The sequence below is a fragment of the Eretmochelys imbricata genome, chromosome 16, assembly GCF_965152235.1.
Source record: "Eretmochelys imbricata isolate rEreImb1 chromosome 16, rEreImb1.hap1, whole genome shotgun sequence".
In the NCBI taxonomy this organism is placed as follows: Eukaryota; Metazoa; Chordata; order Testudines; family Cheloniidae; genus Eretmochelys; species Eretmochelys imbricata.
In genome coordinates, this window is record NC_135587.1 from 1,303,478 (window position 1) to 1,328,903 (window position 25,426).

The 25,426-nt window shown below is 46.1% G+C and overlaps 1 pseudogene; it reads left to right on the top strand.

Annotated features, from left to right (window-relative positions):
- LOC144276251 (zinc finger protein RFP-like) overlaps nucleotides 1-25,426 on the top strand; it is a 127,169-nt pseudogene that overhangs the window by 100,265 nt on the left and 1,478 nt on the right.

Consider the following 25,426-nt stretch of genomic DNA (forward strand, 5'->3'; position numbering starts at 1 on the left):
CTGGGAACCTGAGCAGCTGCTGCTCCCCCAGTGCGGTCTGTTCTGGGGAGAGACCTTCATTAAAGCTCCCTCCATGCCCAGCCCAGCTGGGGACTTTCTCTGGTGGCTAGAATGAGACCCCTGGGGCAGCCCTGGGCTCTGCTCACTCCAACTCCTGAGCTGAGTTGGAGTAGATCCATTTGCTGCCCCAGGGGTCTCAGAAGATTGCCTGTCCCGGGAACAAAGTGAGGACCAGAGAGCAGAAGCCAGTTTGTGTCTCTTCTGAGTCACTGCTGGAGGGATGCGCTGCCCTCGAGGACAGTGTCAGGGGAATTCCCCAAAGTGGCTCTTTTGATCCTACTCTTTTCTAGCGTTTGCTTCAGAGACTCTTTTCCTGGGAGGGTTCAGAATTCCCACTCTAGCACTTCGAGTGCAGAAGGTGGAGGCCGACAAGGATTATAAAAATTAATACTGGCCACTCCAAGCTTGTATTAAACTCTCAAGTTCACAGCTTTTCTCTGACCTTGGATGGGTTGATGCTGCCACCACCCAAGTGCAAAAAACCCCTTTGAGAATCCAGGAAGGCGCACTTGGGAATTCCTTCCTGTAGGGTACCCTCAACCCCTTAAACCCCCGCCCCCTGGGGAAGAGCTGAGAAAGAAAACAAAGGAAACTAGCTGTTGCCACCAGCTAATTAAACAACATATGCACAAACCTTTTAGGACACAAAAATCCAATCCTGTTCTTAAAAAAAGGTAAATTTTATTAAAAACAAAAAGAAAGAAAATACATTTGGAACTTAGGCTTTTTGCTAGATTTAAAAAAACCAAACAATCAATTACAAGGATTAAGCACCAAGATAGCTCTCTTGAAGTCCAGCTTAAAGGCTACAAGCAAAACAAAAGCACCAGGGGTTAGCACAGAGGAGTCCACAAGCCATAAAGAAATAGATAAACCTAAGTGCATCTTTCTAGACATTTCCTGATCTATTACATACCTGGGATTTCAAATGAGTAGTTTCTAGGTATGATCTGATGATTTTTTCATACCTGGCCCAAAGCTTTTACAGCATAGTTCCAGCCCTGTCTCTGCTCCTCCGGAGAAGAACAACAGACAGACAAAGGGGAAGTTTTTTCCAATTTTAAAAAGTTCTGGCCTTCCCATTGGCTCTTTTGGTCAGGTGCCCACTCCCTTCCTTTTCCAGACCACATGACACTAAATTCCATTTTGGTACCTGTGTTTTTCCATGAACTGGGCTGGGAACTTAGCTTGAAACAAAAGGTTTCTGCCATATGGAGAGACTATATAAGGTGGGGAGTGACATCATGATTTGTCTTCACTCCCCCACAATTCAACACCTGAAAGAAGCTCTGGAAGACAAAGGATTGGGAACAGGGGAGGGGAAGCCAAGCTGCAAGGCACATGTTCCTTGTGCCTTAAGAATGTGCAAGCCTGCTTGTATCATCAGTCACGGGGAGATTTTGCTAATTCATATCTATCTAGTAATTTAGGCTTAGTTTCCAATTTTGTTTATTTGCTAGGTAATCTGTTTTGATCTGTTTGCTATCACATATAATCACTTAAAATCTATCTTTCTGTAGTTAATAAACTTGTTTTATAAGAACATAAGAATGGCCATACTAGGTCAGACCAAAGGTCCATCTAGCCAAGTATCCTGTATTCTGACAGTGACCAATGCCAGGTGCCCCAGAGGGAGTGAACGGAACAGGTAATCATCAAGTCCTGTCGCCCATTCCCAGCTTCTGGCAAACAGGCTAGGGACACCATCCCTGCCCATGCTGGCTAATAGCCATTGATGGACCTATCCTCCATTAATTTATCTAGTGCTTTTCTGAACCCTGTTATAGTCTTGGCCTTCACAACAGTCTCAGGCAAAGAGTTCCACAGATTGACTGTGCGTTGTATGAAGAAATACTTTCTTTTGTTTGTTTTAAACCTGCTGCTTATTAATTTCTTTTGGTGACTCCTAGTTCTTGTGTTATGAGAATAAGTAAACACTTCCTTATTTACTTTCTCCACACCAATCCTGATTTTATAGACCTCTATCGTATCCCCCCTTAGTCGTCTCTTTCCCAAGCTGAAAAGTCCCAGTCTTATTAATCTCTCCTCATATGGAAGCTGTTCCATACCCCTAGTCATGTTTATTGCCATTTTCTGAACCTTTTCCAATTCCAATATACCTTTTTTGAGATGGGGCGACCACATCTGCGCACAGTATTCAAGATGTGGGCATACCATGGATTTATATAGAGGCAATATGATATTTTGTGTCTTTTTATCTATCCCTTTCTTAATGATTCCCAACATTCTGTTTGCTTTTTTGACTGCTACTGCACATTGAGTGGATGTTTTCAGAGAACTATCCACAATGACTCCAAGAATTCTTTCTTGAGTGGTAACAGCTAATTTAGACCCCTAAAAAGTATGGCTCTGGTTTGGGAATCCCCCTCACATTCTCAGCCATGAAGACTGATGCAAAAAATTCATTTAGTTTCTCCACAATGGCCTCATCATCCTTGAGTGCTCCTTTAGCATCTCGATTGTCCAATGGCCCCACTGGTTGTTTAGCAGGATTCCTGCTTCGGATGTCCTTAAAAATTTTTTTGCTCTTAGTTTTTGACTCTTTGGATGGCTGTTCTTCAAATTCTTTTTTGGCCTTTCTAATTATATTTTTACACTTCATTTGTCAGAGTTTATGCTCCTTTCTAGTCTCCTCATTAGGATTTAACTTCCATTTTTTAAAGGATGCCTTTTTGCCTTTCACTGCTTCTTTTACTTTGTTGTGTAACCACAGTGACACTTTTCTGGTTCTCTTACTATGTTTTTTAATTTGGGGTATACATTTAAGTTGAGCCTCCATTATGGTGTCTTTAAAATGTTTCCATGCAGGTTGCAGGGATTTCACTTTTGGCGCTGTACCTTTTAATTTCTGTTTCACTAACCTCCTCATTTTTGTGTAGTTCCCCTTTCTGAAATTAAATGCTATGGTGCTGGGCTGCTGTAGTGTTTTCCCCAGCACAGGGATGTTAAACCTTTACTAGTGTGTCTTTAAGTGAGGTGTTTGGGAAAATCTCTGCTTGGTAAACAAAGGCTGTTGCACATCTTCCCCACATCGAGGGGGGGGGAGAATTAATTAATGAGCTTGCATTGTACAGATCCTGTGCAGTGCAAGATGATATAATTCTGGGCTCATACTCCAACAGGGGTGCAAGGCTGGGGAGCTGGGAAAATGGAGGTTGTCTCCTGTTTGTCCTTGCGTGGCTTAGGTAAAGCACTGAGGTAACTCAGTTAGGTGTGTGGCGTCACCCGCTGTCATGTTGGGTGATAACAGGGCCTGGAGGGGCTGGCTGTGTATCACCAGTAGAGCAGTGTGAGAAAGGACAACTCAGCTGAATTGTTAGGAGGCACAGCAGTTCCAACCACTCCCAGACTACACCCCGGGGAGTGACAACCTCTCACAGCGGGCAATGACCCTAACTCAGGCTGAGCAGAGGGAACCTTTTCCTAGTGCCCTCCCCAGCAATCCTCCCACCCTTTGCCCAGCCCAGTGCTGCCACGCTCTCCCTGCCAAAGTTACCGACTGGGTGTGAGAGACCTTTCCTTCTCCTGCTGCACCTCCCCCTGGCATTTTTCTGGCTCACTCAGCTTCTCTCCCTGGCAGCCAGGCCCAAATGTGGAGCAGAGGGGGCAGGACAGAGATGCTTCTCACGTTTGAGGGTGGCTACTCTGGTTTGCTGCCTTTGTGTATAGAGCCTGGCTGGGGAAGGGGTGGCTCGCCTCCTGTCTCACTGCCTGGACCTGGCTGCCAGGAAGAAGGAGCTGGTTGCAGGACCACAGCCCAGCCTAGTGGTATTGTTTTCACAAGAGCCCCAGGGCTGTAATGTTACCAGGGGGCTCGCTCCAGCTCAGCAAACAGCAGGAGTCAGTTCCAGGAAGGGAAACACCCAGGTGCTGCTACAGGGGGGGCTTGTTTCTGAGCTCGGGAAAGTGAACCTTACCCTGTTACACTGTCCAGAGGGAGCCATGGCTGCAGGGAGCTCTGTGGAAAGTCTCCAGGATGAAGCTACTTGTCCCATCTGTCTGGAGTATTTCACAGAACCTGTCACTCTGGAGTGTGGGCACAATTTCTGCCGAGCCTGCACCACCCAGTGCTGGGGAGAATCAGACACAGGCATCACCTGCCCTAAGTGCAGACAAGCTGTGCAACAGAGAAACCTCAGGCCAAACAGGCAGCTGGCCAATGTCCTAGAAATAGCCAAATGGCTGGGTGTCCAGGCAGCGAAGGGATCAGGAGTGTGTGTGGAACACCAGAAGGCTCTGACACTGTTCTGTGAAGAAGATCAAACCCCCATCTGTGTGGTTTGCCATCTGTCCCGGACTCACCGAGCTCACACTGTGGTTCCCATAAGGGAGGATAACCAGGAGTACAAGGTAGGGAATTGCTGTCAAGTTCAATGAGTAACAGCTTTGGATTTTTATGCCAGGTGGAAGTTGCCTGTCAGAGGTGTGACTGCATTGTTCAACTCTGTAAGGCCTTCATTGTATGGGAGATGCTATAAACAATAAATGAGACAGCTGGGTGGCAGGAAGGGCAAACAATTAAGACTTGAAAAATTTCTAATGTGGGAAAGTTTTACCTGAGAAGCAGAATCCTTTTCAAACCCAGCTCCCACTGGTGAACTAAGGGAACTCTCTCTGGAACAGAAGCTGTTAAATGATCAGTGAGGTTTAAATCACCTGCAGGCCTGTCTATGTGAGACTGTTGCCTTCAGACTGGAGAATATCAAGTTAAAAAGCTGATGTTGTCATTGCTGATTTGTATCTTAGCATTTATCATCATTCTTGTTATTTGCATGCCAGTAGCCACTACAGACCCCAGATGAGATTTGACCTTGATTTTGCTGGAACCTGCACAAAACAGTGTGAGGGACAATCCCTGCTCTGAGCAGGGATAATCTAATGTATAGGCTAATCTGAGAAGAAAAATGCAGAGTGGGATAGGAAATGGAGGGCCAGAGTGGGGAAGTTAATTGCCTAAGGTCACCCAGCAGGAGAGTGACTGGGTGGGCAATAGGACCAAGGTCTCTCAAGGCCCACACCAGTGCCTGAACCATGAGACTACGCTGTTGTGGCCCTAGCAGCTCCTAGCAGTGATGAAGTCTGTTAGAAGGGGAAGACTCTTTGAGAAAAGTCTGAAGCCAGTAAGGAGATTAATGTAAGCAGTGTCAGGATGAGCTCCACCCTGACATCTGGTGGTGAGGTGTGGCAAGTTGTGGAAAAGAACTTCAGGGGCCGATCTCATTTGCATAGGCACACCCACCACGCCTAGAATGAGACCATAGCTGCCCAAATGGTCACTTTGGCTGCTGTGGGATCCCCAGTGTCTCTGTTATTGGGGCAGGAAGAATAAATTGTTATTACCCTGATTATGGGAACTGTGCTTGGAACTGTACGTGGCCTTTTGTTATGATGGAGGGATTCACCATCAACTAAGTAGCACTCGCTAGGCAAGGGTCATGGGTTCCAAAACTGTGTGACTGGAGAGAGGCTGGGGACAAGTATTAATATTTGGTGGCATGGGCTTCTTGGTCAGGGCCTTACATGCTAATCGCACTGCCTCCTCTCTTCACTGTGAAATATCAGAGCTAATTTTGATTTCATTAGAAGTCTAGTAAAAGGCTGGTGAGCTCACTTTGGGCTGACAGGGCACCAGCACTGGGGCTACCCTACTACAAGCTGAGTTTACCTAAGAGCTGAAATCACTGAGTGTTGTGTTAAGTAGTGGGGGAGCCTGAAGATATATTGTGGAGCAGTTTGTGGATGGCAGGAGCTGCTTGTGGGCTGTGGAGCTGAGCGAAGGAGTTCGTGGGGGGGCTGGCTGGTGGAGCGGAGCGGAGTGCAGCTGAGCGAAGGAGTTCGTGGGGTGGCTGGCAGAGCGGAGCGAAGGCCTATGGAGCTGTGGGGCGGTCAGCTTCAGATCATGTCAGGTGCCTCTTAACCCCCGTCCCATCTCCACCCAGGTTGGGAGGTAAAGCTCCGCAGATAAACTTTCGAACTCTGGGGCTATCCTGACCAGGGACAGAGACTTTGGGGGCATTGGACTTTTGGGACTTTGGGTGATTTGGGGTTGCTGGACTCAAGAACCAAGGGGAAAAGGGCATGCCCCAATTTGCTTGGGGTGGGTTTTTTTTCTTCATGGGTTGTGTTATGAATCCTGTTGGTGGTGTTTCCCCAACATAATGCCACATTGTTTCTCTCTGTTATTAAAAGGCTTTTGCTACACTCAGACTATGTGCTTGCGAGAGGGGAAGTATTGCCTCTTGGAGGCGCCCAGCGGGGGTGGTATATATTTGTCCCAGGTCACTGGGTGGGGGCTCGAGCCGGTTTGCATTGTGTTATTGGAATGGATCCCGTAGATATTGAACCCGGCCCTTGTTGCTGCCAACTCTGACGAGCAGAAGGGTTACATTAAGTTTCTCCTTGGGATTCTGAATTTCCATGAGGGGTGAAACTGAGATGCACCTTCACCCCTAAAAATAAAAATCAAACCACCCAAATCATTTCTGTTGATTCAGGATAAAATCCAGCTCTATTTGAAGATTCTGAGGGAAGAGAGAGAAAATTTCCAGGGATTTAAATTGAGTAGAGAGAAGAAAAGCCAGGAGTATCTGGTAGGCTCCTGTTGTTATTAACCTGCATTGACATGGGGTGCGAGGTTGGTTTGTAGGCAGATTCCCTTGTGGCCTTAGGAAATGTTGGCTTTTATCTACTACTCCGTTACCACGGATGCTCTGTGCATATGTGTGCACTCACCTCCAAACAGAAGGCCTGAAAAATCCTCTTCTCCATCTTCAGATTCTAAGCTTTCATTTCTGGTAATGAATTCTTGTCCACCTTTTGTGGCTTTGACGAAAATCTTGCCAAAATGATCTGAATGTATCCAATGCACAGTTCTGTGCCTGTCTGCACTTTTTGTTCAATTGATTCATTTTTTCTTTCCATACATCTGTGTCAACGTCGTTCTGTGTAGAGCTGAGTAAACAACAAAACTTTTCATTGACTGGAAATTGGGAAAAAAATGGTCAAACCTAAAATAATTAAACAAAGTGCAGCAAATCAGTGTTCCATTTTTTCTTGGGCAGTGTTTTGTTTCAATTTTGACCACGAAGAAGGACTTTTTGAAGCAAAAACTAATTTCAAATTGAATAATCAAAACATTTTCTTGATTTTTTTCAGGATTTATTTATTTATTTATCTGCTTATTTATTTCTTTATTTATCCATCCAAAAAATGTGGGTGACATTGAGAGGAATTCATTAAATATTTCAGAGTCAATGAATCTGCCTTTTCCCTCCAAAAAAGTTTAGTGCAAAAAATGTCACCCAGATCTAGTGCTGAGTCTTGCCTCCAGCTGCCTTGGATCTGCATTTTTAAAGGCCGCTGGTAACATGATATCCTAACCATGTCAGGCATGAGAATATCCCTTTAAGAGATATAGGGTGTCAAGGTTCCTCCCCCCCTCTGAACTCTAGGGTACAGATGTGGGGACCTGCATGAAAAACCTCCTAAGCTTATCTTTACCAGCTTAGGTCAAAACTTCCCCAAGGTACAAAGTATTCCACCCGTGGTCCTTGGAATGGCCGCTACCACCACCAAACTAATACTGGTTACTGGGGAAGAGCTGTTTGGACGCGTCTTTCCCCCCAAAATACTTCCCAAAACCCTGCACCCCACTTCCTGGACAAGGTTTGGTAAAAAGCCTCACCAATTTGCCTAGGTGACTACAGACCCAGACCCTTGGATCTTAAGAACAATGAACAATCCTCCCAACACTTGCACCCCCCCTTTCCTGGGAAATGTTGGATAAAAAGCCTCACCAATTTGCATAGGTGACCACAGACCCAAACCCTTGGATCTGAGAACAATGAAAAAGCATTCAGTCTTTTACAAGAAGACTTTTAATAGAAAATAGAAGTAAATAGAAATGAAGAAATCCCCCCTGTAAAATCAGGATGGTAGATATCTTACAGGGTAATTAGATTAGAAAACATAGAGAACCCCTCTAGGCAAAACCTTAAGTTACAAAAAAGATACACAGACAGAAATAGTTATTCTATTCAGCACAATTCTTTTCTCAGCCATTTAAAGAAATCATAATCTAACACATACCTAGCTAGATTACTTACTAAAAGTTCTAAGACTCCATTCCTGTTCTGTCCCTGGCAAAAGCAGCACACAGACAGACACAGACCCTTTGTTTCTCTCCCTCCTCCCAGCTTTTGAAAGTATCTTGTCTCCTCATTGGTCATTTTGGTCAGGTGCCAGCGAGGTTACCTTTAGCTTCTTAACCCTTTACAGGTGAGAGGAGCTTTCCCCTGGCCAGGAGGAATTTCAAAGGGGTTTACCCTTCCCCTTATATTTATGACACGCCCCCCAAATCTCAGCTAGGGTGAAACACTGGCTGGGATTTCTTCCTGGAGCTCTAGGAAAAACAGAGTTAATAAGACACATGCATCTCTAAATATACTACCAAGTACATAAAGACTAACAATATTTTCCACATCTCAAGGACGATTTTAACCAGTTGACTCTGGGAAACTTTCACGGGAGAGTGCATCAGCCACTTTGTTAGAAGCTCCTGAGATGTGTTGGATGTCGAAATCAAAATCTTGGAGAGCTAAACTCCACCGAAGAAGTTTTTTGTTAGTTTCTTTGACGGTGTGAAGCCATTTTAGTGCAGCATGGTCGGTCTGCAGGTGGAAACGCCGTCCCCAAACATATGGGCGTAGCTTTTCCAGAGCGTAGACAATGGCATAACATTCTTTTTCAGTGACTGACCAGTTGCTTTCCCTCTCAGACAGTTTTTTGCTGAGAAACACTACAGGGTGGAATTCTTGATCAGGTCCTTTCTGCATTAAAACTGCTCCCACACCACGCTCGGATGCATCTGTGGTTACTAGGAACGGTTTGTCAAAGTCTGGGGCCCTTAGTACAGGGTCAGACATGAGTGTCGCTTTAAGCTTGTTAAAGGCCTTCTGACACTTTCCGGTCCACTGAACAGCATTTGGCTGTTTCTTTTTGGTTAGGTCTGTCAGTGGGGCAGCGATTTGGCTGTAGTGCGGTACAAATCGTCTGTAATAACCGGCCAAGCCTAAGAAGGATTGAACCTGTTTCTTTGACTTTGGGACAGGCCACTTTTGGATAGCATCCACTTTGGCCTGTAGGGGGCTGATAGTTCCTTGACCCACCTGGTGTCCAAGGTAAGTCACTCTGTTTAGGCCTATTTGACACTTCTTAGCCTTAACAGTTAGTCCTGCCTCCCTTATGCGCTCAAGGACTTTTTGTAGATGTTCCAGGTGGTCTGCCCAGGAATCCGAAAATATGGCCACATCATCAAGGTAGGCGACTGCATATTCTCCTAATCCCGCTAGGAGACCATCTACAAGTCTTTGGAAAGTGGCGGGTGCATTTCGCAGCCCGAAAGGGAGTACATTAAATTCATACAGCCCGAGATGTGTGATGAAGGCTGACCTTTCCTTGGCAGATTCATCTAGCGGTACCTGCCAGTACCCCTTTGTTAAGTCCAAGGTAGAGATGAACTGGGCCCGTCCCAGTTTCTCTAACAGTTCATCTGTGCGTGGCATTGGATAGTTGTCTGGGCGAGTTACAGCATTTAGCTTACGGTAGTCCACGCAAAAACGTATTTCCCCATCTGGTTTGGGAACTAGAACCACTGGAGATGCCCATGCACTTTCAGAGGGGCGGATTACACCCATCTGTAACATATCCTGGATCTCCCGTTCTATAGCAGTTTTAGCTTGAGGAGACACCCGGTAAGGTTGGACCCTAATTGGGTGAGCATTACCTGTGTCAATGGAGTGGTATGCCCGTTCAGTCAGTCCTGGGGTGGCTGAGAACATTGGCGCGTAGCTAGTGCACAGCTCCTGGATCTGCTGTCGCTGCATACGCCCAAGGGTCATGGAGAGGTTCACCTCTTCCACACCACCAGCACATTTCCCTTCGTAGTAGACACCTTCAGGCCACTCAGCATCATCTTCTCCCTGGGCTGTAAACTGACAAACCCTTAATTCTCTGGAATAAAAGGGCTTTAGAGAATTAATATGGTACACCTTAGGCTTTCGGTTGGAGGTGGGGAATGCTATGAGATAATTAACAGCTCCCAGGCGCTCCTGGACCGTGAATGGCCCTTCCCACGATGCTTCCATTTTATGGGCCTGGAGCGCCCTTAAGACCATGACCTGGTCTCCTACTTTGAAGGAACGCTCTCTGGCATGTTTATCATACCAGGCTTTTTGCTCTTTTTGAGCATCCTGTAAGTTTTCTTTAGCAAGGGCTAAAGAGGTTCGGAGGGTGTTTTGTAGGTTGGTTACAAAGTCCAGAATGTTAGTTCCTGGAGAAGGTGTAAATCCCTCCCATTGCTGCTTCACCAACTGCAATGGCCCCTTAACCTCACGGCCATATACAAGTTCAAATGGGGAAAACCCTAAACTGGGATGTGGTACAGCTCTGTAGGCAAAGAGCAACTGCTGCAACACTAGGTCCCAATCATTGGAGTGCTCATTTACGAATTTACGTACCATGGCCCCCAAAGTTCCATTAAACTTCTCCACCATGCCATTTGTTTGATGGTGGTAAGGAGTGGCAACCAAGTGATTTACCCCATGAGCTTCCCAAAGGTTTTTCATAGTTCCTGCCAGGAAATTAGTCCCTGCATCTGTGAGGATGTCGGAGGGCCAACCTACCCTGGCAAAAATGTCTGCTAGTGCCTGGCATACACTTTTAGCCCTGGTGTTGCTTAGAGCTACTGCTTCCGGCCATCGGGTGGCAAAATCCATGAAAGTCAGTATGTACTGCTTTCCTCTGGCTGTCTTTTTCGGAAAAGGACCCAGAATATCCACAGCTACTCGCTGAAATGGAACTTCAATGATGGGGAGTGGTTGTAGAGGGGCTTTGACCTGGTCTTGGGGTTTTCCCACTCTTTGGCACACCTCACAAGACTGGACATAGGTAGAAACATCCTTGCCCATTCCCTCCCAGTGGAATGACCCCCCCAAACGGTCTTTGGTCCTGTTCACCCCAGCATGGCCACTAGGGTGATCGTGGGCTAAGCTCAAGAGCTTGGCCCGGTATTTAGTTGGAACTACCAACTGTCTCTGAGGATGCCAGTCTTCCTGGTGTCCACCAGAAAGAGTTTCCTTGTATAAAAGTCCTCTTTCTACAACAAACCTGGATCGATTAGAAGAGCTGAGAGGCGGTGGGTTGCTCCGTGCCGCTGTCCAAGCTCTCTGGAGGCTTTCATCTGCTTCCTGTTCGGTCTGGAACTGTTCCCTTGATGCTGGAGACATCAGTCCCTCATTGGATTGTGGACCTAGGCTTGGTCCCTCTGGAAGCAATATAGGGGATGGAGCTGTTTCTGTTGACTGTGAACCGCTCTCCGCTGGTGCACTATGTTGGGATTCAGGCTCCGGCTGAGCCTCTTGTGTAGGGTTATCGGCTGCTGCCAGTTCAGGTTCAGTGGAGCCCTCTGGTGTTGAGGTTGCAAGTACTGGATTCAGTGCTGGCACGGGGTCTGGTGTTGGTTGTTCGGCTGGTTCCGGTTCTGGGACTGGTTCCGTCTGGGTCTCTGGGACTGGATCCACTACTGCTGTTGCAGACATTGGCCTGGGGTCCGGGTCCATCACCTCTGACTGGGTCCTGATAGAAGTTTCCGGAACAGAGCTAGGCCTCACGGCTTGTTTAGCCTGGCTGCGGGTGACCGTTCCCACCCTCTTGGCCTGCTTCACATGATTGGCCAAGTCTTCCCCCAACAGCATGGGGATGGGATAATCATCATAGACTGCAAAAGTCCACATTCCTGACCAGCCCTTGTACTGGACAGGCAACTTGGCTGTAGGCAAATTGAAAGAGTTGGACTTGAAGGGTTGAATCGTCACTTGGATCTCTGGGTTGATTAAATTGGGGTCCACTAAGGAAGCATGGATAGCTGACACTTGTGCTCCGGTGTCCCTCCACGCGGTGACCTTCTTCCCGCCCACACTCACAGTTTCCCTCCGCTCTAAGGGTATCTGGGAAGTATCTGGGCCTGTGGACCTCTGGTGTGATTCCGGTGCAATGAACTGTAATCTGTTGGGGTTCTTGGGGCAGTTGGCCTTTACATGCCCCAGCTCGTTACATTTAAAACATCGTCCAGCTGACGGGTCACTGGGGCGAGGAGGGTTGCTGGAGAACGGGGTGGCAGGACGATAAGGGGTCTGGAGGGTTCTTTGGGAGGTAGGTGGGGCCTTGGGCGGCCCCCAGTAATAGGGTGTGGTCTGGGGTGGTCCCTTCTGGTCTCCGCTCCAACTGCGACCAGTTTTCTTCTTCTCTGCCACCTCCACCCATCTGGCTCCAATCTCTCCTGCCTCGATTACAGTTTTGGGTTTCCCATCTAGGATGTATCTTTCTATTTCCTCAGGAACACCCTCTAAGAATTGTTCCATTTGCATTAGGAAGGGCAAATTTACTGGAGATTCAACACTTGCTCCTGATATCCAGGCATCCCAATGTTTCACAATGTGGTAGGCATGTCGGGTAAATGACATGTCTGGTTTCCACCTTAGGGCTCTGAACCTCCGACGAGACTGCTCGGGTGTTATCCCCATTCTGACTCTCGCCTTGGATTTAAACAGTTCATACTTGTTCATGTGTTCTTTAGGCATTTCAGCTGCCACCTCAGCTAAAGGTCCACTGAGCTGCGGCCTCAGCTCTACCATGTATTGGTCAGTAGAGATGTTGTACCCAAGGCAGGCCCTTTCGAAGTTTTCCAGGAAGGCCTCAGTATCATCGCCTGCCTTGTAGGTGGGGAACTTTCTGGGATGGGAAGTGGTACTTGGAGAAGGATTACTAGGGTTTGTTGGGATATTCTGCTGAGCCTTTATCTTCTCCATCTCCTTCACATACTTCCTCTCTTTTTCCTTCTCCTCCAGTTCTTTGTCCCTTGCTTCCATAGCTCTCCTGTGAGCAGCCGCTTGGTGTTGTTCTGCCTCCCTTTCTTGTTCCTTCTTCAGCCGCATGAGTTCTATCTGTCTTTCATGTTCCCTTTGTCTTTCCTCAGCCTGAAATTTGGCTAATTCCAGCTGTAGTCGAGCTGAGGATTTGGTCATTCTAACCTCTCTGTTTTTAACTAACTTTACACCCGAGGTTTAGAAATAAACAAACAAAACTTGGCTGTAAAATTTTGCTGTGCTGGAATAGAATACCTATTCTCTGATAGTGATTGTCAGCCTACAGAAAAAGACAATTCCCTTGTCTCTGTTCTGGGCCCAACTTAAAGCAAAAAACCTCCAAACTACTTGGAAACCTGCTTACCCAGCCCAAAGAAAAAGCAAATGGGTAGAACACACACCCCCTATTTACTTTTAGGAAGAAAAGAAAAAAAAAAAATCCTCTGGGTTGGAAGACTGTGAATTTCCCTGCAGGAGTTAAGTACCCTGCCTCCAGGCAAAGAAAACCTGCAATTCACAAGATAATCCCCTTTTGTCTCTGCTTGGCCACAAAGCAGGGAAAACCCAAGATGCTTTCAGTTTCAAAGCTGCTTCAAAGCCACAGGAAAAAAAAATTCCTTTTTAAAATCTGTATTTCTAGTTCAAAAAATCTCAACTGGATCTCAAAATGATTTCAGGTTAATCCCACCACTATGCCACCATGTCAAGGTTCCTCCCCCCCTCTGAACTCTAGGGTACAGATGTGGGGACCTGCATGAAAAACCTCCTAAGCTTATCTTTACCAGCTTAGGTCAAAACTTCCCCAAGGTACAAAGTATTCCACCCGTGGTCCTTGGAATGGCCGCTACCACCACCAAACTAATACTGGTTACTGGGGAAGAGCTGTTTGGACGCGTCTTTCCCCCCAAAATACTTCCCAAAACCCTGCACCCCACTTCCTGGACAAGGTTTGGTAAAAAGCCTCACCAATTTGCCTAGGTGACTACAGACCCAGACCCTTGGATCTTAAGAACAATGAACAATCCTCCCAACACTTGCACCCCCCCCTTTCCTGGGAAATGTTGGATAAAAAGCCTCACCAATTTGCATAGGTGACCACAGACCCAAACCCTTGGATCTGAGAACAATGAAAAAGCATTCAGTCTTTTACAAGAAGACTTTTAATAGAAAATAGAAGTAAATAGAAATGAAGAAATCCCCCCTGTAAAATCAGGATGGTAGATATCTTACAGGGTAATTAGATTAGAAAACATAGAGAACCCCTCTAGGCAAAACCTTAAGTTACAAAAAAGATACACAGACAGAAATAGTTATTCTATTCAGCACAATTCTTTTCTCAGCCATTTAAAGAAATCATAATCTAACACATACCTAGCTAGATTACTTACTAAAAGTTCTAAGACTCCATTCCTGTTCTGTCCCTGGCAAAAGCAGCACACAGACAGACACAGACCCTTTGTTTCTCTCCCTCCTCCCAGCTTTTGAAAGTATCTTGTCTCCTCATTGGTCATTTTGGTCAGGTGCCAGCGAGGTTACCTTTAGCTTCTTAACCCTTTACAGGTGAGAGGAGCTTTCCCCTGGCCAGGAGGAATTTCAAAGGGGTTTACCCTTCCCCTTATATTTATGACAGGGGCCAAATGGGAAGGTGTGAGAAAATCCTCTTTCTACTAACCACAGGTCACAGGCAAGTGTTAGATGTCTTAGAATGTGCAAAGAAATTCTCCCTCCTGCACACTCAGCACTCCATGAAAGGACCCCAGGCTCCATTCACGTCCCAAACAAGCCCTTTCCCTATTTTCTTACAGAAACAGACAGAAACAGAGAGGCAGAAGATTGTATCTGAATTTCAGAAACTGCGGCAGTTCCTGGAGGAACAAGATTGACTTCTGCTGGCCGAGCTGGAAAAGCTGGACAAGGAGATTGTGAAGATACAGAATGAAAATATCACCAAACTCTCAGAGGAGATTTCCCGTCTCAGTGAGCTGATCAGTGAGATGGAGGGGAAGTATCAGAAGCCAGTAAGCAAATTCCTGCAGGTGAGAAAGAGTAAGAAATACCCCAGATCCCACCACAGGGACAGGACCGTGCCCAAATTGTGAGCACTGGAGTCCAGCTGTCAGTGAATTCCTGAAATGTGCATTACAATTTTTCTATGACCAATTAGAGATATATAGATATGAGAGATGGAAAAGCCCCATTAGCTGAGATAATCCATGGTTCTGGGGCCAGACCAGAGCTTCTTTTTTCAAGATTTGCAAAATCCCTTCCATGCAATCCTCAGTGTGTTTCAAGTGGGTCTCAGATTATTTTTCTCTCTCTTTCGCCTCTAGGATGTCAGAAGTATCTTGAGCAGGTACATGGCTCTTTCTCACTCCCACACCCACTTCACATGCTGGGAAAGGACTTGGAAGCCATGTTAACACCACTTCTCTCCAGGGCTACGTGGCAAAATGTGTGGGGCAGGTTCACACTTTGGATACAAATCTCTCTAATGAATTGAATCCTGATGTTCTCACTTGCTGTCTGGAATGGCTTACAACTGTGAATGCCAAATTCAGGTCAGATGCCAGAAAACAGGGCAGACACCCTAAACTGGTGGTATATTCTATAATTAGATTTCACCGAACCAGTAACGAACATGCACTCCTGGATCACTGTATCAGTCTTACCATGGAGTCAAAGACAGTCCCCTTAGGATCTCCAGCCCTTCTTGCCACCCAGACAAACTGGGCTTTGTGATATTGGTCACTATACCAAATATCACATCACATTAGGTTACTCCCAACCACAAAGGGTCAGTCACTTACCCTGGTCAAATTTGTACTCTGGATCTCACCAAAGACAACGCTGAAGTAAATTCACTAGTAAACTAACTAAAGATTTATTAGCTAAGAAAAAGAACTGAGACTTATTGAGAGGTTTAAGCAGGTAAAATACATTAACAGGTGAGTCAAAGTGTATAACTCCAAGATGATAGCAGAGATGTAGTAGTCTGCTAGTTTTCCAAAAGTCTCTCAGGGATACTCAAAATCACTTTGGGGACCTCCTTCCACTCGCTCAGTATTCCACCCTCTTCGAATCTAAAACAGTTCAGAGATACAGGATCATTCCCTGGAATCAGTATTTACAGCTTCTTTCCACAGAAAGCAATCATCCAAGTGTTTTCATCACAGTGTGCATTTTTCCTTTGTTGACTAAATGCAGTCTGAGCCTGAAGATTTCCATTGTCGAATGCAATGACCCATGCTTGAAGTCAGCATGCTTCTTCATTTCCCGTTCCAAGGCCCCAATCCTGTCTGATGGGCAATTAAATTACAGAGATATTATGTTATGTATGTCCCTGTACTTAATTGACCCTAGATCAAAAGTGTGTGTTAGCATCAAGATGAGAATTTACCTGATGCGTAAACTTCATGAAAACTAATGGATTGTTACGTGCTATTACCTAACAATATGCATTATGTATGAGATAGCAGAGAACAGGTTACAGATGAGTGAAGACAATATCATTCACATTTCCTTTGAACTAGATTAATACTCAAACGAATTAGTACACTTAACATTTCTTTGATATTCACACAGAAGTGAATTGGCCTATGGCTTTGACCTGAGCTGGCCTGGTGGTGTCACACTGACCTTTTTTAGAGAAGACTCTGGAATTATCCATTCAGTGGGAAAGATTAACCTAAAGTATTTCTTAGAAATGTCACATCCCTGGGGGACTGGCTGCCTCAGGATTATGTGGGTGAAATGTGAGCCTTTCACTGCTGGGACACTGCAATCCAACCCAGATCAGCAGTGATGAAGAGTCTTTCCCACCTGAGGACTGTTTGGAGAACTATGTGCAATGAGCTTGGGAGGGGGAAGTTGGCATGGGAACTTCCTGTCCATCATAGCGTGGAGGCCAAGGAGTGAATTGTCCATGGAGACTCACTTCCCCTTTTATCCCCAGAGCTTGTCTCTCCAGGCCAGAGTTGAAGAATATTAATGGGACCTTTAAGCAAAATGTTACACTGCCATGGCCTGTGTTGCACCTACTTTGAGGCTGGGAGAAGTAGAGGAATTCTAACTCCAAGCCCATTAGAGCAGCAACGTTCACTAACAAGGAATTATAATGAGCCACTAAAGGAAATAACACAAAGTGAAATGGTTTCTCTCCAGCTATGAAAAGAGGAAGTTCCAGCAGCCTGTGGAGACTTTCCCTGAACAAGAAAAGAGACTCAGTGATTTCTCCCAGAAAACTATTGTTCTAACGGAGACTCTGAGGAAATTCAAAGGCACTGAGAAAGGATCTAGGAGAGGAAATTGGGATGAACCTCTGAGTCTGTGGGAGGAGATGTGTTCTTGATTTAAAATACTGTACATATCTATTGAATGAAAGGTGGAGAGTAGAGCTATTGAGCAGGTGTAGCAGGGCCCAAGCATCAGGACATCTCACATTAATTCATGACTTGCCGAAGGTGACAACCTTAAGGCCCAAATTTAGCAAAATGGCCTAATTTTGGGTCCCTGAGAGTTTCTCTCTCCTAACTACAAAACTTGCAAAGTCCCTGGGGGTCACAGAAACAGGGGTGTTTACTCTGGCCGGATCTCAGGACTTCCCTAGCCTGTGCCAAGCAGCCACTGAATAGGGGAGTCACAAACTGCCCCCCTCTATCCCTTTGCCAGTTCAGGGGGAATCTGACCCATTGAGCCGACCCTTCCCAGCTTGAATTTCCACATACATAAAAAAACTTACTATTATTTGTATTCCTGTCTATGGAGGACAAAGGCCCTGTTGTGCTGAGCACTTCATTGACACTGAATAAATAGACCCAAAGAGCTCACAATTCAGAGCTCTGACCCTGCAAATCCTTAACATCCTATTAATGTCAAAGAGACCAAAGTGTGTACAGTTACATTGACACTAAGGTCTTTGCAGGATCTGGGTCTAGGGTCTGACAAAATGCAATAGGTGAATGAGACAAACCAGCTGGGATGTAGAGGGTGGGAGGAGATGAGGAGGGGAAAGTAAATATTTCTTACAGATTGTATCTCGTAGGGTGCTTGTGAGCATAAGTGCCGACTCCATGGGTACTTCAGGGCTCAACCATAATTAAAAGACAGTTATATTAGTTACAAATGAGAATGCTGTTATAAATATGACAGCATGAAATCTCACCTCTCTTTTATCCTTTTCCTCTTCAGACACTCTGCCATCTGAACTGGAGATGGGGCACACAGACATGGTGAGATTGCAGGTGGACATTATCTTTTAAAGAAGGAGAAAATTCACATGAAAACATTTCATGAATTTGAAGCTAAAGTTACCAGCCAAACCAACACAGACCATGACACTCACAGCCCTAAAAAAGAAAACATTCACTACTAAGGAGATCCCAAGCTGAAGTCACACAAACAATCCTGACAACAACCTTAGTGCTCAATTCATGCGCACACCAGTGAATAGAAACAGTCACTGACCAACATCCAAACACCCTTAATTCTGACCCCGGGGTTTTCATAGACATTGACAGGCCCTTTCAATATTAAATTGAGAGGAATGAGGACAGAGCTCTCTCCCCTGAGGGCTGACACATCCCTCTCCTTTACCCTGGCAGAGGCGGGTCTCGCCCATCACTCTTCTCCAACATCCTACGTTTCCTTTGGGCAGGATGGTGCTCTGCCATTAGAGCTGCTCCCTGCTTCATGGATTGGGGAGATGCTCTGCCTCAGATGGTGGCACCGCCTCCCTTCTCTCAGAGCTGAAGATGGGGCTACCCCTCCCAATTCCACCACCTACTCTCTGGTCTTAAAGCATTCCCCAATGCTGAACCTTCCTTTCTATTCCTCAGCCTGGGAGTGGAGGCTGCATTTAGGGGAGGGAGCTTCCCTCTGGGGTTTAGAGCTGGTACCTGCCTCCTCTGCTCCCTCCTCACTAAAAGCTTCTGAAACCTTCCTTTCTGTTTCAGAGTAACAGCCGTGTTAGTCTGTATTTGCAAAAAGAAAAGGAGTACTTGTGGCACCTTAGAGACTAACCAATTTATTTGAGCATGAGCTTTCGTGAGCTACAGCTCACTTCATCAGATGCATACTGTGGAAACTGCAGCAGACTTTATATATACACAGAGAATATGAAACAATACCTCCTCCCACCCCACTGTCCTGCTGGTAATAGCTTATCTAAAGTAATCTTCAGGTTAGGCCATTTCCAGCACAAATCCAGGTTTTCTCACCCTCCACCCCCCCACACAAATTCACTCTCCTGCTGGTGATAGCCCATCCAAAGTGACAACTCTTTACACAATGTGCATGATAATCAAGTTAGGCCATTTCCTGCACAAATCCTTTCTGTGTCTCTGCAGCTGAGAATGGAGCGGCCCCAGCAGGGGAATCAGGGACCTGAAGCCTCTATAAAACACATGAAAGTAATGAGTGGCTCCCATTAAACAGAATGAGAAACTGCAGTGACCCCTCTGCTCAGTCTCAGGCGCCCAGGACAGAGGCAGCTCCCTGGGACCCAGGACTGTCCCAGCCAGAACAAGGCTGTTGGGAGTGTGAGAAATGGTCCCAGTCTCCCCCAGGGCTGAGCTCTGCCTCTAATGCTCTGATTCTTTCTCTCCCCAGAAAATGTGACTCTGGATCCAGACATGGCTCATCCCATCCTTATGCTGTCTGAAGATCAGAAAAATATGAGATGTGGATTCACGTGTGAGGATCTGCCCAGTAACCCAGGAGAGATTTGACACTGATCCCTGTGTGCTGAGCTGTGAGGGATACACCTCGGGGAGACATGCCTGGGAGGTGGAGGTGTGGGATAAGGGATGCTGGGCTGTGGGGGTTGCCAGAGAGTCTGTGAGGAGGAAGGGGCATCTCATCCAGAACCCTGAGGAAGGGATCTGGGCTGTGCAGCGGTGGGTGGGTCAGTACCAGGCTTTAACCTCCCCTGTTACCCACCTATCCCTGTGCAAGGTACCCCAGATGATCTGGGTTTCTCTGGACTATGAACAAGGGCAGATGACATTTTTCAGTGCTGGCAATGAGGCCCCAATCTTCACTTTCCCACTGACTTCTTTTTCTGGGGAGAAAATCCGCCTGTGGCTCTGGGTGGGGGGCAGGATCCCAGCTCAGGCTGTGTCACTGAGATACATGGGAAATACCTCACTGGGGACCCTCAGATCAGTCTCTCTAGCCTCAGACACCAGACTCTATGACCCTGGAGGACTCTTGTCTTCTTCCAGACTTTCTACTGTGTAGTCTCTACTGCCCTGGAGGTTCTGTGGGGTCTGGTCTGTCAAACCATAGGCAGCTGGGATTGACTGAGATGGAGAAGTCAATCTCATTGTTCCAGGGATTGTGCAGCCTGTTTGTCACTGTCCTCCATGATCTGGGAGGACTCTGGGGATACTGTGTCAGACTGTGTCACTGAGACCTGTGGGGGGAGGGGGTATAGCTCACTGGGAATGAAAAAATTGGCTTCTCTTTCAACAGTCGTCCTAGTTTCTATGACCCTGGAGGACTCCCATCTGGCTAGGCTCATCTCTATGACCCTGGATGACCCCTCTTTACCAAACCCACAACATCCATATGAGCCCTCAAATCTCCTGCCCCTTCCCTCCATGAATAAGAAGAGAGGGAAAACCCTGGAGCTGCAGGAGGAGCAGAGGGGCTCTGAGGGGAAGGGGCAGATGTGGGGCTTCAGGGATCAGAATTGATATAGGATTGAGGGCAGAATTGATTTGGAGGCTGGTGGCAAATTACTAGCTGGGCTGGGGGACAGGGAGATGTGGGGGTGGCAGGGAAACATGAGGAGAAGCAGGAGGCTCTGCACCAGCAGGGATCCTAGGAGAAGGAGACCCAGTGACTGGAGAGTGTGACCTCCAGGACCCCAGGGAAAAGGAGCATATAATAGGGGAGTGACATCATCTGGATGAAGATGAGCTGGCTGTGTGGAGTGGAAAGGCACATATGGCACATATTTGACCAGAAGGGAGAAAAATCATGAAAGAAAAAAATCAATTAAAACGAGAGTAAACAGTGAAGCCTGGGCAAGTGGAGGGAAACTGAAATGGAGAGAGTGAAAGCAAAACAATCCTGAGAAGGAAAATGCTCAGGGGGCAGCACAAGGGGAAGTGATAAACTCAAGCGAGAGAACTGGGAAACCAAGTTGGAATGATCTGTGATAGGGAAAAGAGGAGTGTTAGAGGGAGACAGAGAAGCAGTGATGGAAAATGTGTGCTAGAGAAAATGATGTGCCAAACTGGATGAAATAAAAGAAAAGTAGTAATGAGCTTAATCTGCAGCAAGGGAGATTTAGGTTAATGTGACACGTACCTCAAATTAGCACCCTGTACCCCCATATTCATCATCCATATATGGTTGGGATATTTAATACAAAGCATGCCATGTAAGATATCATATGAAAGATTATGATCTGCTGAAGCCCATTGTTCTGTCGAAATATGTATATCATTAGCGTGCATGAAGTTATGAAATTTTGCTTTATGTTTGTTACTGAAATACATTGCAAATTTGAGAGTCTCTATTACAAGGGTGATGATCTCCACCCAGGAGGGAGTTCAACGACCATTAATCACCAGGGGAGTTGTAATCAAGGGATATACAATTCAATGACAGTTTCACAAGCACCACACAATGGTGACTGCTCAACTCTATGACTCAGTCGCAAAAGACCACATCAGGGGGATTGCTCAACCCTGTGACTCAGCAAAACCCACCAGAAAATGTCTGGGCAAGTGTCTTCTAGGCACATGGACTAAGGATATAAAATAGGAGACAGTAGTATCGTGCTTTTCCCTTTCTTCTCCCTCACCTACGCTGGAAGCAACAAGAATGCTGGGAAGACAGAAAGACTCAGCTGAGGAGACTAGTCTCAGGCTTGAGAGAGAGGCCTGTGTATTATGAATTGTAACATCCAGTGGGGTGAGAAAATTGCTTGATCTTAATACTGCTGAGAGTAGTAAGGTTTAAGATTTAGATTGCATGCTTATCTTTTATTTTCTTTGGTAACTATCTCTGACCTTTTATGCCCACCACTTATAATCACTTAAAAATCTATCTTTCTGTAGACAATAAACTTGTTTTATATTTTCCCTAAAACACTGTGTTTCAGTTGAAGTGCTTGGGAAATCTCAGCTCAGCTTACAAAGGCTTGTGTATGTTATCTCCACATTGAGAGAGGGGCAGACTGGGTAATAAATGTATACTGGTCAGGTTCTGACCAGGGCATGATGGTACAGCTCTGGGGTGCAAGGCATGAATGCTCCCAAAGCCACTCACAAATCACTCATGCATTCTAGCTGGGTGTGTGGCTCCACGTACTGTTGTGCTGAGTGATAACAGTGTCTGGAGGAGTTTGCTGCTTGTCACTAACAAAGGATTCTGAGAGATAGCCCAGGCTGGAGAGTTAAGAGGGCACAGTGGTACCCCAGTTCCAGGTTGTACCCCGGGGACCCCATCACAGTTAGATATTAGGAAAAACTATTGAACTATAAGCGTATTTAAGCTGTGGAATAGGCTTCCAAGGAAAACCGTGGAATCCCTATTATTGGAGCTTTTAAAAACAAATCAGACAAACAGCTGTCCGTGACTGTCTAGGTTTATTTGGTCCTGCTACAGTGCTGGTGGCTGGACTTGACTTGATGACTTCTTGAGGTCCCTTCCATCCCTATAGTTTTATGATCTGCTGATTCTAAAAAGAAGAATGAAAGGGAATGTGAGAGGGAGAGGGAGATCTATAAAATGTTACCAAAAGTGAGATTGCAACTCATTCATTCCACCCCATAGTTCATGGACATTATTTTTGCTGTAGTGCCTTTCAGAACAACGCGTCTTCAAATTTTGTATGTTTTTACAGTGGGTTCTGTTTATGAAAGATCCCTCTCAGTTCCTTTTAAGCCTGACATTCGCTTAAATGAAACATATAAACCATTCTCCTTGTGTATTTCCCTTTAATTACCCAGCTGTGATTTTTGAAGGCAGTGAAGGGATTCTCCCTTTCCCCCAAGCTGATTGTGTTACCCCACATCTGTGTGTGTGTGTGTGTGAGAGAGAGACTCCGTTGATAGCCTGGGTCTTGTGCTGCTATCCCACCTGCACTCTGGGTCATGTGCTTTATATAAATATATACATCAGGAATTGTTCATCTATGCTCTGCAGAGAGCTGATTTGATCACTTCACCTCTCAACCCCCAAACCTGCCAGTGGCTGACATCAGCAATCAAAAGGCGTGATAGATCTTGGCAATATGGAACACTTGAATTTTATGGCACAATATACCAGATTCAACAGATTATAATGGTTTTAACTATTGTGTGAATTAAATAAACTATTAAAAAAGGAAATTAAAATATGTATCAAAGAGAACCACACAATCCCCACTTCCACGGCAACAGGGCTGGTGCTATGGCCACTCCTGTCCCCAGCACACACCTCCACCACTTGACCTTCAGGAGGAATTGCTATTCTTGCTGAGGACCAAGCACTGGAATAGGCCTTGACACACACACTTTGCCAGGAGGTTCTCTTCCTGGCTTGAGTGTGGGATAGCGATAGATTACCAAATCATATCTATTACAGGCATTGATCCTGAAGAGCAGTAGAAGTGAGTGGCTAGCATCTGGGCTTTCTATAGTGGAGAGCTGCGTTTTCTTCCCAGTTCCACCTGAAGTGACCTTGTGCAGCCTCTCAGTAAATTGAGGGAGAAAGTGTCTAATACTTGCCTGCTTTCCAGGGTAGGGGATGTGGTGTGTCATTAGGGATATGGGTTGTGATGTGCATGGAAATGCAAACAACAAAAAGGAGAGGTGATATTTGAACTCATTGGTTGCTAGCTCTTAGTTTGCTGCACTTTGCCATCAGCTACTGGACAAATGTCTCTCTTTCCCTTGCGTCTGTGACAGGCTGCTACCTTCTTTGGAGCAACAGAACAAGCAGCCAAAATCAGCACAACTGATGAACATTCCATCTGTAAGCAGAGTCAGGCTAAGCTCTACCCTGACATCTGGTGGTGAATTGTGGCAAGTTGTGGAAAAGAACTTCAGGCGCTGATCTTGTTTGCATAGGTTTCAGAGTAACCGGCGTGTTAGTCTGTATTCGCAAAAAGAAAAGGAGTACTTGTGGCACCTTAGAGACTAACCAATTTATTTGAGCATAAGCTTTTCGTGAGTTGCATCCGATGAAGTGAGCTATAGCTCACGAAAGCTTATGCTCAAATAAATTGGTTAGTCTCTAAGGTGCCACAAGTACTCCTTTTCTGTTTGCATAGGCACACCCATCCCGCCTAGCATGAGCCCACAGCAGCCCAAATGGTCACTTTGGCTGCTCTGGGATCCCCAGTTTCTCTATTATTGGGGCAGAAAGAATAAAGTGTTGTTACCCTGATTGTATGAATCAAGGACAGTGGAACTATTTTATGATGGAGGGACTCACCATCAACTAAGTAGCACTCGCTAGGCAAGGGACATGGATTCCAAAAGCCAGTAGCTTGAAAAAGGTTGGGGCTAGATATTTGTACTAGGTGGTGTGGGTTTGGTTTTTGGGGTCTGAACTACTAATTACATCTTCTTGTCACTGTAGACTATCAGAGATAATTTTGATTCTATTAGGAGTCTAGTTACAGGCTGCTGAGTTGGATTCACTTTGGGCCAATGGTGCTCTAGCATTGAGGCTCTCCTATTACAAGCTGAAGTCAATAAAGAGTTGGAATTGCTGGGTGCTGTGTTGTGGGGGCTGAAGATACATTGCAGAATGGATGGCAGAGCAGCGCAGTTTGCAGGATGGCTCGCAGTGAAGGCTATAGCAGAACCTGACAGAGAGGTGGGGCAGTTGGCCTCTGACCATGTAAGGTGCCCCTTAACCACCCCACCCTCATTTCTACCCAAACTGGGGGGTAAAACTTTGCAGATAAACTTTTGAACCCTGGGGCTGCACTGACCAGGGACAGAGACTTTTGACTTGTTGGACTTTTGGGACTTTGGGTGATTTTTGGATTGCTGGACTCAAGAACCAAAGGGAAAGGACATGGCCCAATTTGCTGGGGTGAGTCTTTGCTCATGGTTTGGTTTATGGACCCCAGTTGTGGTGGTTTCCCTATTTAATGCTGATGTCGTTTACCTCATGTTATTAAAGATTTTCTGCTACACCGAGACTCTGTGCTTGTGAGAGGGGAAGTATTGCCTCTTTGAGGCACCCAGGGGTGTGTGTAAGATTTTCCCAGGTCACTGGGTGGGGGCTCGAGCCAGTTTTGCATTGCATTGTTGAGAGGGAACCCCTATGTACTGAACCCGGCCCTTGCTGCTATCAACTCAGCCTGGCAGAAAGGTTACACACCAATCTAGTAACTTGGGAGCTCTGCCCATCAGATGGTGCTGATCTTCCTTCTTCTTTCCAGTAGGTAACTTACATTCAAAGGCAACTAAAAT